Here is a 16,811-nt window from a genome sequence, read left to right as displayed (position 1 = left end):
CTTTATATGTATCAACTCATTCATCCTCAGAGCAACTCTATGAGGCAAGCATTACATTAGCTTCATTTTCAGGCACAGAGAGAATAGGGACATACCCAAAGTCACCTTAGATAAGTGCCAGAGTCCAGATTTGAACCCAGTCAGTCCTGCTCCAGAGGACTGCTAACCACATTGCTTTTCATGTATATGTCAAATATGACGATGGTCACGATATGAAAGCTCCCATTTGAGTACCTATTCTCATCTATTGAGAACGTAATAAATATCCCCTTTATTAAGCATTTTACATATATTATGTCTAAACTTCACACAAACCCTGTCAGATATGTAGAAATATCCCCTTTTCACAGATAATAAAACTGAGTCTCAAAAAGGTCAAGTAATTTTCTATTGGTCACATCTCTAAGATTTGTGCCAAAGATTGTCTGACTGCAGCATCGTTTTATTTAATGGCAGCATATATGACCTTTAAAAAAAAAAAAAAGCATGATCTCACTTCTTATAAGATAGTAATTAAAGAACTTGGAAACAAATCCAAAATTTTGCCTTAACTGGTAAAATTTAAATTAATCTATGCAAAGAGTTACAATAACTTGAATAGTTATAAACAAATAGTTGAATAATTACAAAGGGTTTGAAAGTTATGATTTTTAGAACCTTAACAAAAATTTCTGTTCAGGGCTCTTTTTAAAAAGTCCCCTAAAAGTAAATGAACAAAGGGGCATTTAGAAAGACTGGGAAGAAGAAGATACTCAAAATCTTCTCAATCTGGCTCATTTTACCTCAAGATGTTGCCACCAGCTACAGCTAATGAAGTTTCCATCAACAGAATCCTTCGCTATTTAAGGTAATGATCATCTTCGAACCTTTATGTTGTCATTTGACAATACCCTCCTCTCTGTCTATTCAAGGCTTATCTTTCAATGCCAAGCCTGAAACACATTGCCCTATTAAAATTCTGGAATCAGTGTATACTCACTGAACTCAAGCTTTCTGTTCTCTCCTAGGATGTATAACTGTACTGTATATTCTGTCACTTAATCAGATTTTGTCTTCTATTATTGGACTGTTTCAAATGTGTATGTACATTGTCTCCTCAAAAACACTTTTAATTTCTTGTATTCAAAAGCCATGATGTGATTCTCTTTCAGATACTCAATACATTATTGTTGGCATCACTGATAATCCACAGTTGTGTATAATACAAATAATTACAAGGCTTGTGGACTTGTCCCCCAGCTGCAGTGAGTGTTGGCTCTCAACGACTTGTAGCTACTACTCTTTCTTTTCCCCTATCCAAATGGGAGCTCCTCATTGCTCAGGTGGGAGGTTGGCAGTGAAGTAGTGGTAATGACAGAAGAGAATTCGCCTGAGAACACAATGCATTCCAAATCTACGGCTGGCTGGGGTGGGGACACGGCAGGAGCCATCTGACTTCCCTGTGTCAAGTAAAGACCCTCTTAAAGACTGGGTAAGTATCTGTCAGTGTTCTCAATGTGATGTGACTGCTTTTCCCTTCTAGAGCCAGTGAATTGAGGGACAGGTTGAGCTTGGGGCTAATAGAAGCCCTAGAACTTGAACCTCAGGCTCCTAGATCTGTCTGCCTAAGAACATCTGTGAACCTCCATGTGGGATGCTATTTGAGCCCCATTGAAAAGCCTCGCTCTGTGGGCATTTGTGACTGATCCAGATGAATGTTCCGAGCATGTAAGACACTACATTTCAATCTGCTTTTCCGAGGCATTTTTCTCCTCCTACCATCTGTTTTCTAAACGTCCATGACTCACCTAAGTGAGCCCTGCTCCACGGTTTATAAACTAAACCTTACAAACAGCACACTTAAGACACTGGCTCTTCATGAGCTAACAAAGCTCCACAAGATTAACTTGTTTTGCTTTTTCTAATATAGAGCAGAACATTTGTGGGAGTTCAATAAGTAAGATGTGATGATAAAGATTTCAAAATTTGTGCTACCTTCTCCATATATGGCCTGGAAACATCTCCTGTCCATCCTATCCAAACATTTTTTTTTAGTTTTAGATCCTGGTAGAAAAGATTTACTGCAATCTGCCAAAACACTTAAAAATACAAGCCTAACTTGCTTTGTGCAATAACTGTCATTGAAAGAGTACTAACTGAAAATTAAAAACTGAAGGTTAATTGTACTAGTAGAATTGGTTGCTTGGAGTCTCTCTTTTACAAGGAATTTCCTCCTTATGTATCTGTTTGAGGTGATTGAATATTTACTATGTAAAGATGGTACACTTGTAGAAATCCCAATGGCTTCTTTTGTTTTTAAATTCTCTGAACCTCAGTTGTACTCCATACCATTCATCCCTTTAGACATTCAATCAGTATCTATTAAGTACCTACGATGTGCTAAACCCAGTGCAGATATGGGTGGCACAATGACAAGCAAAACAGAATATCTGCTCTCCTAAAATTTTTGGTCTGTGAGAGATACAGATAAAAACAAGTAAGATACTAAAATTGCCAGATTACATCCAGGATGCTGAATAAAGTTTGAATTTCAGATAAACAATGGCTAATTTTTTAGTATAAGTATGTCGCAGGCATCAAAAAGTTGCACAGGAAAAATTTATACTGAAAAATTGTTTGTTGTTTATCTACAACTCAAATTTCTCTGGGCATCTTGCATTTCTAACTAGCTAAATCTAGCAACCCTAAAGCCTAGAGATAATAAATAATTACACTAGGAAAGAAAAGTGCTAGGGGCTATGAGATCATAAAATAGGGGTTATCCTAGTTTGGGAGTAAGGACAGGGAAAAATTGGGGGCATCTATTATGTGTCATGCACTGTGCATAATGTTATACAGATTGTTTGCTAAATCCAAGGTTATAAACAGAAAATTAAGAAGTGGAATCATAAATCTGCTGTAGGAATGTCTATTTGGATTCACATTAGATAAATGTAATATAAAATAATATTAGAGATTATCCAAACAAGTTATTTCACTAATTTTATTTCTTTATTTTTCCTCTTGTTTTACCTATATCCCATTGTTCTCATTTCTAGAATGAGTCCCGTTATTATTATTGCCTGAATTGCCTTGTTGTATGTAGTAAAAGCTCTTGAATCAACACGTTTCAACCATCTCCCTGATCCAGAACGATAAAGCAGTAATTAAAAGCCTCTGATGCATGGCAACATCTATAAAACAGGTGTGATTTATTTCTTATCTGAAGTAAGTTTATTTTCACCAGTGATGTAACTACAGAGTTCAACATTAATCTCTAAGACATTTCCACTCTTTGAGACTTACAGAAATTTTTCTACATTTGTTCTGAGTTCCTAAAGAAGTCTTCAATAGATTAGAATAAATTCACCATGTATGTATAACATAGACACTATCTCATATGCCTTAGGAATTTATGAAAAATATTAGAGCATAATTTGTGTTTTCAATATCTATGTTCTTCAGTCACTAAGAAAACAGTTGGATTTCTTTGCAAAGAAAGACACAAGATTTATACAGAGATACAAAAATAACATCCTTGAAGAAGATTTTTAGAAAGATTTCTGAATCAAACTCTGACTCAAAAAAGATTATGTTGACATGTAATTATCTTTTCTTTAACAACCATTTAAAGTTCTTCTCCCTTTACTAATAGTTATTGCTTGAATGCTGAACTTCCAAACTTAAGATCAAGTAGGCTTATTTTAACAATCATTTGTTAATTAATTATGAAATCCAGGCAAATCTTTCATGACTCACCTAAGTGAATTCCACTTGGTGGTTTAATTAAGGCAAAGCCCTTAATTAATGTATGTAAAAAAATGTAAATACATATGTATATGTAGATAGATAAACAAGGGGTTCCTTTTGCCAAGAGTCCTTCACTAACAATTAGATGCTGGTAAACTTTTTTTTTTTTTAACATCTTTACTGGAGTATAATTGCTTTACAATGTTGTGTTAGTTTCTGCTGTATAACAAAGTGAATCAGCTATATGTATACACATATCCCCATATCTCCTCCCTCTTGTGTCTCCCTCCCACCCTCCCTATCCCACCCCTCTAGGTGGTCACAAAGCACTGAGCTGATCTCCCTGTGCTATGCAGCTGCTTCCCACTAGCTATCTATTTTACATTTGGTGGTGTGTATATGTCCATGTCACTCTCTCACTTCATCCCAGCTTACCCTTCTCCCTCCCCGTGTCCTCAAGTCCATTCTCTATGTCTGCGTCTTTATTCCTGTCCTGCCCCTAGGTTCTTCATAACCATTTTTTTTTTTTTTAGATTCCATATATATGTGTTAGCATATGGTATTTGTTTTTCTCTATCTGACTTAACTTCACTCTGTATGACAGTCTCTAGGTCCATCCACCTCACTACACATAACTCAATTTCGTTTCTTTTTATGGCTGAGTAATATTCCATTGTATATATGTGCCACATCTTCTTTATCCATTCATCTGTCAATGGACATTTAGGTTGCTTCCATGTCCTGGCTATTGTAAATAGAGCTACAATGAATATTGTGGTACATGACTCTTTTTGATCAGGGTATATGCCCAGTAGTGGGATTGCTGGGTCATATGGTAGTTCTATTTTTAGTTTTTTAAGGAACCTCCATACTGTTCTCCATAGTTAGATGCCAGTAAACTCTTTATTGACACATAAGGAGAAACATCTGTTCATTGAGATGTTCCCAGGAAACTCATCTTTAGCGAGCCCAGTGGGAGAGCAGAGCATGGATTTCTACTTAACCAGTAAACTTTATATTTGCCAAATCACACTGTTTTTAGTCTCTTTGTGACTAGTATATAATGTGATAAAATAATAACACTTTTTCCCGCCCTCTCTAGATAGATGGTAGCAGCTGTTAATCAAAATGATTTGCAAACCACAAGTCCCAGCTTTAGTAAATGCTCAGTGAGTCTGCCATCTACAAACCTTTTTCATTACTAACAATCGCAAGCTGGTGAGACTGGAACCATCTCTTCCCACCACTCACTTAACCTTGTTATATTAAGCTCCTTGGCTGGGTCATACCAAGCTTATAAACATCTCATATTGGAAACATTCCTGAAATAGCACAGTCACAGATTATGCTTCTGAAAACTGTGTTCTTCTGTTTCAGTTCTTATTATAAGAAGTCTGGTTTTCTTCTCAGAGACCAGGGAAAAAGCCTATGATATATCTCTAACTCCAAAGACTTGGGTGCTCCCACATTCTGACAGTCTACAAAACCGCATGACCACTTTCTACTAACACATATTCCAAATGACCAAGGCTGGAGACAACAACTCAGTGCTTTACCCTCTGAAAACAATTCTGGGATTTGTTTCCAGAAAAACGTGTTGGGGGAAACTAGCTTTATCGCTTTCAGCTACTCAACTTTTTCTCCCAATGTTTTCAGTGTTTTGGGTTTTTCTCCTACAGTTGTTTCAAATTTTCAGTGAGCTCTGTTGAACCTCCGTGTATCAATTTTGGAGGTTTGTCTCATTCACAACAAACACATTGAACTGGAGACAACAAAGCAGCTACAATGGGGTTGCTTTTCCCTGTCTAGGGGAGGATTTTCTTGACTTTCAATGACTAAGAGCCACCATCAGCCAAAGTTTAATTATTTGCTCCGGGAAAACTCACCACCTTATTTTCACTTCACTTCACCAGCATCCAAGAACCATCCTCTGAGAACTGGGGATGGAGAGAGAGGCCTGCAGGATCAGATGATGTGGGTGGAGCTAACGTCTGCCGGGTGGTATGGAGCGAGGGGAGGCATAAAACCTGGAGAAGAGGGAAGCCACTCACCAGCCACACCTGTCTCTCGGGTTCAGCGAGGCTCACGGGAGTAGGGGCGTGAGGAAAGGCACGGGGAGGATGGAGACTACCTCTTGCAGAGGATCGGGGCCATATTGGTGTGCTCACCACCCCGTAATCACAACGTTATCACAAAATGAAGATCATCTAGAATATACTCTCTAATCAGGGTGAAATGTCACTTTTTAAGTTAAATTGCCTATGTTTCTATTGGGCCAAATGCCGTATGGTTTCTCAAAGATTAATGCTATTAATCATTGCGTCTTTTATGGGACCCTATCTGGTTTGGGAGACACAGCATATAAATTATGCAAAGTGCAGTAAATGAGCAAAGAAGTAGATGAGCGGTACATTAAGCTCCAGGGGACGTCAGGATAGGGTGAGTTCATTGTGGGTTGAGAAGCCATTATAAAGTATTGTAGGTAGGACATAAGATGGGCTTTAAGTAATACACTATTTTGCATAACAGGGGCTTGGACACACCTGTGAGGTGGGGAGAGACTGAGTAAAGCCTAGTGGTGAGATTAAGCTTGTCGTTTTGGCAGCACTGGGTAAACAGCCTGATGGAACAGTGAAATAGGTGGGAGGGGAAAAAATGTAAGTTTAAGTAGGGAGGACACAGGCAGATTCAGAAATAAATGAAACCTCACGTAACGCCATTTCCCATACAAGGAAGTGATATTCAGCTGTGACAAGCATCTTAAAAACAGAACAAAACAAACCCACCACAAAACAAAGAAACAGAAAAGCAAACCAGAATCAGGGTTCCAAATGTACAACCCGAAGCATCATAACTGGAACATTTTGTTCTCAGACTGGTAGGTTTACTTACTACCTGTGGTGCTTCTCCAGCCCGACCTCTGCAGTCCCTAATCACACGCTTCACAGACCTTAGCATCGGTGATTTCCTACTTCTCCCCTCTTTTCTCTCTTCCCCCACTCTGCATAGGATGCTCTGAAAATCCATTTTTGGAATATCAGGATTTTTATATATGTTCCTATGCCTGTGGGTCGTCATCATTTCTGTCACCAGGCAAGAGGGAGAGGAAGTGTAGTACTTCAGAACTGGGGCTCTGGATTAAAATAACCTGAGCCAAATCCTAGCCCTCTGCCCACTAGTTTTGTGACAAAGTATTTTTTTTTTTCTCCTAGGGAAAATATTTAATACCCAAAGTGGTCTCTGATAGTACATTATAAAGAAAAAATTCTATATTTTTTTCTGAATTTTTGAATTTTATTTTATTTATTTATTTTTTATACAGCAGGTTCTTATTAGTTATCTGTTTTATACATATTAGTGTATATATGTCAATCCCAATCTCCCAATTCATCCCACCACGCCCCCTCCACTTTCCCCCCTTGATGTCCATACATTGTGACAAAGTATTGATATTTAATTCTCTGTGCCTCAGTTTCTTCATCTGCAAATTTGCATCAATATTATGAATGACCTCCTGAGTTTACTGCAAGGATTAAATGAGATAACATATGTATGATATACTTTCTGAAACTCAGTGTATTTATTCGGATATTAAATGTCCTCTTAAAGCACAAAATAGTGCCAGAAATAACTAATTAACCCATTCCTCTCATCAGACTTGCCCTGTTTAATTTCCCATGAAATGAACTCTCTTATAACATCCATGCTTGTGATCTTCTTATCAATCCACAGATACCGAAACTAGCAACACCCAGAGAGATTTTCCTCCTAGTCATAAAGGAAGCCAGTGGCAGAGCCAGAAATAATATTCAAATTCTGAATCCACTAGACTGTATCACCTGTCTGGCAAACTCTACTCTTTCTTCCTCCTCCAAATGAGTGTTTCATACCTGAAGTTTCTCAGAGCAGTGAAACGTGGAACCTGAATTTATTCAGGAATAATCTGAATAAATTCCAATGGCTCTGCAATGAATTGAATAAACATGTTATTTCATCACTTATTATTTATCACATTTCTTTCATCACTTATTATTGTTTGCCTTGGGCTGATTCTAACAGAATACAGTCGCCTCTGGGTATCCATGGGGGATTGGTTCCAGGACCCCCTTGGATACCCAAATCTGTGGATGGTCAAGTCCCTTATGTAAAGTGACATAGTATTTGCATGTAACCAAACAGCTTCTCCAGCCCCGGAAACATGCTTTGTTAACAGGGGAGGGAGTACAAAGGGATAAAATGCAGACTTTACCCCAAAAGAGCCAAGATGGGGCTTTGGCTTTTGGATATACTGCAGGTAGGATTGATAACATGTTTCCTTGCCAAGTCATTTCCCTTTAAGGTAGGTTGACCAGACAGGGCCCCTGATATTGCCAGACCTGAAATCAACTCTCTGTCTTGCTATAATTAGAGAACCTCTAAGAAATGCCATCCCCAACTCTTCAAAATTATATTTCAAGGAAATTAAATCTTGTTGTGTAAATAGGTTAAAAAAAAATCTATTTAAATAACATATATCCCCTTCTCTCTAATGTAGTTTTTTTTTTTAATTTTTTAACAATTTCTTTTTTTTGGCCGTGCTGCTCAGCATATGGGATCTTAGTTCCCTGACCAGGGATTAAGCCCACGCCCCCTGCAGTGGAAGCATGGAGCCTTAACCACTGGACCTCCAGGGAAGTCCCTCTAATGCAATCTTTAATGTTGTTAGACATTAGTCGGTAGCTGGATCTCTGGAATTAATCTCTGGTTGATCTAAGGGACTCATTTTATCTAACCAAAAGTGGATTGGAGGGGAAGAGGAGTACTACTGGAAGAAGAGAAGGAAGGAAAGAAAGAAAACCGGATAGTGGAATCCTCCTTCACTAGAGGCATGGCCAAACATAACATACATTTTATTTTTCAAAACCTGCTCTATGTAAAATGCACTATTTCCTTTTTTTTTAGTGACTATTTCTTATAGTAGCGCCCTTAGATTCTAGGTATCATTGTCTTTAAATTGCTTTCTGTTAATTAAACCTTAATAAGCAAAGGCAGTGTCTTCAGGAAGCCAATCTTCATAAAAATACTATCCCAGAAAGAAAGGGACTGGGAATTTTAGGGATTTATGGGTTCCATTCTGAAAAGGAGGAACCCAGAAGAGAATACTTTGGAAGAAAATCGGCAATATACTTTTGGAGGGAGGTTAAAATAAAGTGAGGCCCTGAAGATATTACAAGGTGTGTATTAGCTGAATGGCAATCATCTGTTGCCCTCCCAGATTTACGCTCCTGAAGTAAAGCAAGACCTACTCATCCTCGTTCAGTGTCCCAGCAGACGGGCCTCTATGGACAGCATCAGTTTGGCTCCCCTGCCCTCTGATTTCCCGTTGAACTTGGCCAGTACAAGACACCAGCAGAAAATAGATGGGCATGAGCAGAAAAAGCCTGGGATATTTTTCTCCTGGATCCCACCCTGCCAGGTCTGTCTGACAGTGGTCCATGCTATTCCATGGCTCCTGTCAGGCAGCCCTCTCCTAAAGTGACAGCCCTCACTTGGTTCTGAACATCTCCCCTCCCTTGGCCCTTGCTGGGATACTGATGGCTCCCTAGAGCCACGACCCAGCACCACGTGGGGCTCCCCACTCCTTATTATTTCCCTTAACCTTGCCCACACCATCGTGATCAAAATTCTTTTCAGCCTCCCCTTTAAAAAACTGTGCCATCTGTTTCCTAAGGGACCCTGACTGATATACACTCAGAGACTCTTTTTGTTGTCATGTTAATTTCCATAGCCCCATATGGCTGTCATCCACATTACACAAAGGGCATAATACCTCCCTTAAAATATTTCGTTTTTATTTTTAAACTCTGGTAGCCTTTCCTTCTGGTTAAGTACATGCAGCTAATTCAAAGAAAGAGATTTGACTTAAAAAACAAAACAAACAAACAAAAAAACAAAAAACACTCCACAAACTTTCTTTCAAAAATTTGGATAGCTGTTGCTGCACTGGTTTCCATAGCGATTGTATCAGTTTATCATCTCACCAACAATCTGCGAGCCTGCTTGGTTCCCCACACCCTCATCAAAACAATGTGCTGATCTTTGCCAACCTGATAAGTGAAACATGGCATCTCCTCATTTCAATTCACATTTCTCTCCTTATGAATATGGTTTCATGTGTTTAAAGCTATTTGTGTTTCCATTTCTAGGTTCTATTTGTTTGTATTCTTTGGTCATTTTTCAATAGGGACTTGATTTTACCAATTTACAAAAGCTCTTTACGTATGAAGAAATTTAGTTCTTTGTATTTTATGTGTTAGAAATGCATTTGTACAATTTGTCATTTCTACTTTTATGGTATTTTTGCCACACATATTTTTAAAAAATAAACTCAGATTTCAATCTTCTCTGTGTGGCTTCTGAGTTTTTGTTAGACTTAGAAAGTCCTTCCTGACTCCAAAATCATAAATCATTCTCCCATGTTCTTTACTAGTACTTTCATGAGTCAATACATTTAGACTTTATTTTGGTGTATAGGGAGATAGGACTCCACCTTCATTATTTTTCAGATGACTACCAGGTTTTTCTAGGAAGTTATCCTAGAGGTATACTTGCACATATTTACAAAGATAAATGTTAAAATATATTTATTATAGTTTTGTTTGGAATGACAAAATATTGAAAACAACCTTTGCATCCTTCAGTAAGGACTGGTTATATAAATTACAGTTTATTCACACCTTACAATAAAATACAACTGTTTAAAAGAAAGAGGTTCTCCAAGGACTGATATGGAATCCCAAAATTATGTGGTCAAGTTATAAATCAACTCTAATGTGAAGAACAGTGTTTATACAATTTCCGATTTTAAAATATACATACAGTACAAACCAAAGCAAAACATAGGTACACATAGTTACAGAAAAAAACTAGAGACAATGATAACTCTGGGGAGGGAAACTGGGGGACTAAGAAACAGGTAGAGAAGAGATTTAATTATTTCTTTATATCTTTTGTACTGTATTCATGTACAAGATCATCAGTTTAAATAAATGAATAAAAAAGAGAAAAAAGAATAGATTTTTTAAACTCAAGTCATTCTATTTTGGTGGCTGATTCATTACCATGTTATGTAGATTTGTAAGATAATGTCATTTACATCATTGAAACCTGCCCCTTAGTTTAGCACTTTTTAATACATAGGTGTAAAAAATGTGGCTCAGCAGTTCCCTCTGCTGGTGATCAGTTGAAATTCAATTGCCTAGAAATCATTAATAAACCTATCTTATGCTTTATTTTGTGATAATTATCACGTACTCAGTATATCATGAGTGATAATACTTTATATCATAATTTAAAAAAATCACAGTGGGAGTTTCTTAAAGTTAAAAAAAAAAATCACACATTTTTGTAGCAGTTCACAATTGTAGAGTTTTAACTGTTGTCTGAGTACAGAACGCTGCCTTTGATGATGTGGGAATATTGAGAATAAAATAACTATTTTTAACAATAGTTATCAACAATTCGCATAAAAGTAAGCAACACTGTGTATGTCTTGTCAGGCTGTATATTTTCATCATGTTCATCACTGTTATAATTCATTCATTCTACAGATATCAAGTACTTGGTGTGTGTCAGGCACATGCTAATGCTGGGATACACTGTGAATAGGCAAACTTCCTGCTCTCATAGAGCTTGCTTCCTACCAAAGGAGACAAAATTAACATAACTGACAAAAAATACATAGTATGCTAGTCTGATAAATGCTGAAGAAAGACGAATAAAGATAATGTGAAGAATGAGTTTGGAGGGAAGGCTGCAATTGTAGATAGGGTAGCCAAAGGAGGGCTTACCTAGGGGTGAATTTGAATAAAGACCTGGAGGAAGTGAAGAGGCTAGCCAGGAGTTTCCTGAGAAAATGCATCCAGGCAGAAAAGCAAGTGCAAAGGTCCTGAGGTACAAGTTTGCCCGGCATGTTTGAGAAACAGCAAGGAGGCCTGTGTGGCTGGAGTGAAAAAGATAGAGGAGAGTAATAGGAAATGAGGTCAGAGCATTAATGGGGAAAACTAATTATGTAAGATCTTTGGGTTATAGAAGAACATTGGCTTTTACTCTAAGCAAGATAGGAAGCCATTGAAGGATTTTAAGGAGAGCAGATATGTGCTCTGAATAAATGAATAAACTGAAAGGAGTCAAGGGTAGAAACAGTGAGATTAGTTAGATGTTTATAACAAGAATCCAGGAGGAGAATTAATGACAAGAGGTCATAGAGAGATGGACAGATGATGACGATAGATAGATAGATGGATAGACAGATAGATAGATAGATGGAAAGAAAGGTAGATAGGTAGATAGATGCTGTTAGATGAGACAGGATATGCTGACATGAGACTAATAGAAGACTTAAGAATGACTTCAAGATTTTGACCTGAGCAACTGGAGGAATGTAGCTGCGATTAATTGAGATGACTTAGAGGGAGGAATGAGTATCAGGAGCTCAGTTTCAGAAAGTTGAGTCTAAGATCCTATTAAATATTAAATATTCAAGTGGAGGTTGTCAAATAGGCAGTTGAGTACATGGTCTGGATTCAGGGGAGAGGTTTGGGTTGGAGATAGTATAAAACAGGGAGTCCTCAGCATAAAGGTGGCATATAAGTCTGTTGGACCTATTGAGCTCACCCAGGAAGTGAAGGCAGATGGGAAAGAGAAGTCCAAGGCCTGAGACCTATGACACGTCAACATTTATCAGTATGGGTAATGAGATGAGGAGGAACCAGGAAAAGAGACTGAAAAGGAGCAGCAGAAAGGTAGAAGGGGGACTTCCTTGGTGGTCCAGTGGTTAAGAATCCGCCTTCCAATGCAGGGGACACGGGTTCAATCCCTGGTCAGGGAACTAAGATCCCACATACTGTGGGGCAGCTGAGCCCGTGCGCCACAACTACTGAGCCCACGCACTCTAGAGCCTGTGCACCACAACTAGAGAGAGGCCCACACACCGCGAGGAGCCCACATGCTGCAACTAAGACCCGATGCAGCCAAATAAATAAATAAACAAATATTTAAAAAAAAAAAAAAAAGGTAGAAGGAGGAAAATCCAGTAAATGCGATGTCCTCAAAGCCAGGTGGGGAAGGTTTCAAGGAAGACAAAGGGATCAACTGCTGATCAGTCAAGTAAAATGAGGACCAGGACATGATTTTGGATTAGCAATAAAGGAGCAGGTAAGTGGTAATCTTGAAAAGAGCAATTTCGTTTTGCAAACAAAAGAATGTTGCTCACCATCTGGTTCTACAAGAATGAAGCCACTAGCCACTGCAGTCACTGACCTTTAACACACCCTGAAAGGAGCTCGGGGCAGAGATCAGGAATGAGGCACTCTGTGCTCTGGGAAAAGCTGGCAGAACAGGCCTTCAGATAGTTATTTGCAGGAGAAGATTTTATGAACCCAATGTCTTGCATCTTCTCATACTTAGAAAAGCACTAAAATCATTAACAGAGACACCTGCTCCTCGTGACTAGCCCCAACCTTCTACCGAGATGTGTGCTTGGTTGCTCGTAACCCCTTCATAAAAATCACATACATACTGACCTCCCCCCGCACCCTTTTGGAGCAGCTCCTCAGAGCTACCTGAGAGGCTCCCGGGCTATAGTCCTCTCAGTAAGCCCCAAATAAAACTTAACAGCTCTCACGTTGTGCTTTTTTCTTTTTTCTGTTGACAATTATAATGCGTTTAAAAGTGAACAGGAGGAGAGAAATTAGAGACTGAGTATGGATCCTGCTTCTTAAGAGTTCACTGTGATTGGGGGCCTCCCTGGTGGCGCAGTGGTTAAGAATCCCCCTGCCACTGCGGGGGATATGGGTTCGATCCCTGGCTCGGGAAGATCGCACATGCTGTGGAGCAACTAAGCCCCCTGTGCCACAGCTACTGAGCCTGTACTCTAGAGCACGGGAGCCACAACTACTGAAGCCTGAGCACCTAGGGTCCGTGCTCCGCAACAAGAGAAGCCACCGCAATGAGAAGTCGGTGCACCGCAATGGAGAGTAGCCCCCGCTCACTGCAACTAAAGAAAGCCCGCACGCAGCAACAAAGACCCAATGCAGCCATAAATTAATTAATTAATTAATTTTTAAGAAAAAGAGTTCACTGTGATTTCTGTACAATACTGTGCTTATAGTTAACAAAATTATATTGTGCACTTAAAAGTTTGTTAAGAGGTAGATCTTGTGTTAAGTATTCTGACAATTAAAAAAAAAAGAGCAAAGAGACATAAGGAAACTTTTGGAGGTAATGGATATAATTATTGCCTTGATAATGGTGATGGTGTCACAGGTGTCTGCATATGTCCAAACTCATCAAACTGTATGCATTAAGTATGTGCTGGGGTTTTGTATGTTAATTCTACCTCAATGAAGCTGTTTAAAAAAAAAAAAAAGAGTTTGCTATGAAAGGAAGGAAAGAAATAGACAATAGCAGACAAGGAAATAGAGCCAAGGGAGTTTAGTGCTTTGGGTTTCTTTTAGTTGGAAGAGATAAGAGTATGCTTGCATGTTTATGGCAATAATCTGATGCAGAGGGAAAAATTGAGATTGCAGGAGAGAGAGCTGGGAATGGTGGAAATTGTGGGTGACCATGTATCAGACGAGGAGGCCTAGTAGCTGGTAAGGACTAGCCACGGAGACAGCCTATCCCCAGGTCTGGGAAGGTACTGAGTTTGGGCACAGATGCAGGTAGGTGGGTACAGGAGAGGGCTGGTGAATGTTTTCTTCTGGTTGCTTCGATTATCTCAGCAAAGGGAAATAGTGTTGGACGTTTGAGGAGAGAGGGAAACGTATAACAGAACCTAGGAGAAAGCATGAGAGAGACTGGATTAGGAAAGCACAGTATGATTGCTGGACAGTATGAGAGTCAGCACGAAGGTTCATCGTCCCAAATCTCACGTGAGACCAGCCAGCACAGTTGCATGCTTTTTAGCTGCGTGGGTATAGGCACAGAGTCAACGGAAAATTGGAGTAAACTAGGGTTGTGATTTATCCAAACAAGTTTGAGTTGAGACATGAGGAGTCAGTAGATCTGAGAGTGCGTGCAAAGCAGTGACTCTGCTGATGGACACGGGATGTAGGCTGGGCAGAGAGGAAACACAGGACGTCAGTGTGGGGATACAGGCCGATGCCACAGTGACAGAATCAGTGGAGGGGAGATCCTGGTGGAGTGAAACAGCGGTGAAGATGGGGTAGAAGATGGCAGTCAGAGTGGAATCCAGAATTTGGGACTCGACAGGGCTCTGGCTATTGTTAAAAACAAGGTCAAGGGTATGACTGTGGCAATGAGTGGCAGTGGTAGGGTGTTCCAATAACTATGTAAACCCAAAGTTTAGGTTCTTTCTCCAAGAAGAGGCTATGTATGGCTCTAGTGACTGAGCCATTTATATTTTATATATCAGCCTGGGGTATACTTTCAAAAACAAGCCCTCAAGTGGTTCATGTTTCCATATTATATACTAGAACACCAAATAGAACACGTACCCATATTTTTTTTTTTTTTTGCCACACCATGTGGCATGTGGGATCTTAGTTCCCTGAGCAGGGATCGAACCTGCACCCCCTGCATTGGAAGTGCATTGTCTTAACCACTGGACCACCAGGGAAGTCCCCATACCCATATTTTTAAAATGGAAGAGGAATTTCATTCCTCCCAAATGTGCAATCATAAATCCTTGAACCAGAGCTCTGTTTAGTTTGCAAGACAAACATGTTTTTATTTTTCCTGCCTGGCAGGTAAGAATTAGTGTTAGTGTTGTGTTACATAAATATTCCACCCACTTTCTTGTTTTTTATGATATGCAAAAATGCAATCACTTATTCACCATGACTTTTCCCCCATAAAACTACTCACAAAGTAACTAGCACACAGAGTTGAATAATAAATCACTCTCTGTAAAACCTGTGCGTTCTCCACATACCCAAATCAACAGATTCAGCTTTGTTGTGTTATGGGAGAGAGGAAGTTTCTCAGACAAGAACTTCTCATCCTGAAAATCAGCAGCCAGGTGTGAGACTGTGACAAGGGTAGAATGATCCTGACTCCTGTGATATAAGTCACAGCACTGTGTAGGTCATAAGAGGGAGTCATCAATACTTATACCTTCTTTAAAATTCTTTCCAATAATTTGCTTTGTGTACCATTATCTTGCTGGGACAACTCAACTGGGCTTCATTTCCTGACCCTCAATATAGTATTTTTGTCAACAACAGCTAAAGTGTGCTGGGGATTTATTCTTTTCACCAGTCACGTGACGGTGCTCATAGCACAGATGCTGGGGACTTTTTGGCGTCCTCTGCACGGACAGGACCGGCGTGAAGTGAACCTGAGGCTCTGCTGAGACCCCAGAGTGCCTGCTCCCTTCACGCTATTTTAAGTGCCAGATACGCTTACTCGGAGGTCACTGTGAAAAGGAAGAGAAAGAAAGCAAAATAGCCTATGACTTCCATTATTTGTGAAAAATCGCAATAATATATTTTGTTTTATCTTGGAGGAAGGCGGCATGGGTCAATCTGTTGATGAGTTTATTTCTTCTGAGTCAGTTGGGATGGGAACGTTAACTTAGTTGAGCAAACAGACATTATCACAGGGAATTCCCTGGCAGTCCAGTGGTTAGGACGTGGCGCTTTTACTGCCGGGGGCCTGGTTCGATACCTGGTCAGGGAACTAAAATCCCACAAGCAGCGAGGCGCAGCCAAAAAAAAAAAAAAGATATTATCACAAAACGGCACGGATGGCCATATCTATCTTATCTACTACTTAGGCTTTCTGCATCTCTTGAAAAATGCTCCTCCTCCCAAAACAGGCAGATTTCCTCCTAGTCTGCTAGTTGCTCTTAGTGGGAGAAAGGGGGGGTGACTTTATTCATGCAGAGTACGCTTAGTAAAGTCAAAGTTAGCCTTTAGTGAGCCTTTCCAACTTCTTGTTTCTGCTCATGCCCCCTCCGCCCCTGCCTATAATGGCCTTCTGACCAAACTTGCTTCACTCTCCCCACTAGAATTAACCATAAGAGGAGCAGGACAGCAGAGCAGTTAAAGCATGGACTCAAGATCTAGACTGCCGAGGTT

At 39.6% G+C, this 16,811-nt stretch overlaps 1 non-coding gene across 1 annotated transcript; it reads right to left on the bottom strand.

The window, feature by feature from the left end:
• Positions 1–15,276: 15,276 nt before the first annotated feature.
• Positions 15,277–15,349, bottom strand: TRNAG-UCC (transfer RNA glycine (anticodon UCC)). Its single transcript has one exon. It is a non-coding gene; the product is annotated as a tRNA-Gly (tRNA).
• Between the last annotated feature and the right edge of the window lie 1,462 nt (positions 15,350–16,811).

Source organism: Balaenoptera ricei, chromosome 10 (assembly GCF_028023285.1).
Source record: "Balaenoptera ricei isolate mBalRic1 chromosome 10, mBalRic1.hap2, whole genome shotgun sequence".
NCBI classification, from domain to species: Eukaryota; Metazoa; Chordata; class Mammalia; order Artiodactyla; family Balaenopteridae; genus Balaenoptera; species Balaenoptera ricei.
The sequence above is the reverse complement of the archived record's forward strand: the minus strand, read 5'-3'. Positions and strand labels throughout refer to the sequence as shown.